Source organism: Ceratosolen solmsi, unplaced genomic scaffold (assembly GCF_000503995.2).
Source record: "Ceratosolen solmsi marchali unplaced genomic scaffold, CerSol_1.0 scaffold29, whole genome shotgun sequence".
Lineage (NCBI taxonomy): Eukaryota > Metazoa > Arthropoda > Insecta > Hymenoptera > Agaonidae > Ceratosolen > Ceratosolen solmsi.
This window is the reverse complement of record NW_011948417.1, coordinates 10,413,894-10,414,424: the sequence shown is the minus strand read 5'-3', so window position 1 is coordinate 10,414,424 and position 531 is coordinate 10,413,894.

Sequence of the window (531 nt, the reverse complement as noted above, 5' to 3'; positions counted from 1 at the left end):
TATTTGTATAGTTTTTATATTTCAATTACATGTTAGAACTAAGTATTTTTACATTTAATACAATGTTCTATATTAAGCAAGTGTATAAAGAAAAAAGATAAAGAAAAAGATTGAAAAATACGAATATGAATTGAAAAGTTATAAGTGAACATCCGTAGAAGAAATATGGTTATATTTTTACGACGAGAGAACGTCGATAAAAGTCGTTTTGCTTAACTGGAAATTTTACATGAATTTAGAGAATAATACTATGTATGGATCATTGTCTGTGAGAATTAAATTTATATCTTTATGCATTACTTTTGTTGCTTGAAAGTTCTTTATTGTACAGTCTAAAAATAAAAATGAAAAAACAAATAAATCTCTAAGTGATACATTATGATAAAATAAAATTATATAAAACAGCGATTCATTACAATACAGCTTTTTTATCTGTAGAAAATAAGTATTCAATTTGTTGAAATCGTATATTATTTTTTTTTATTGAAAATACATTTACATGTATAACTATTGCTTAAACTCTATAAAAAA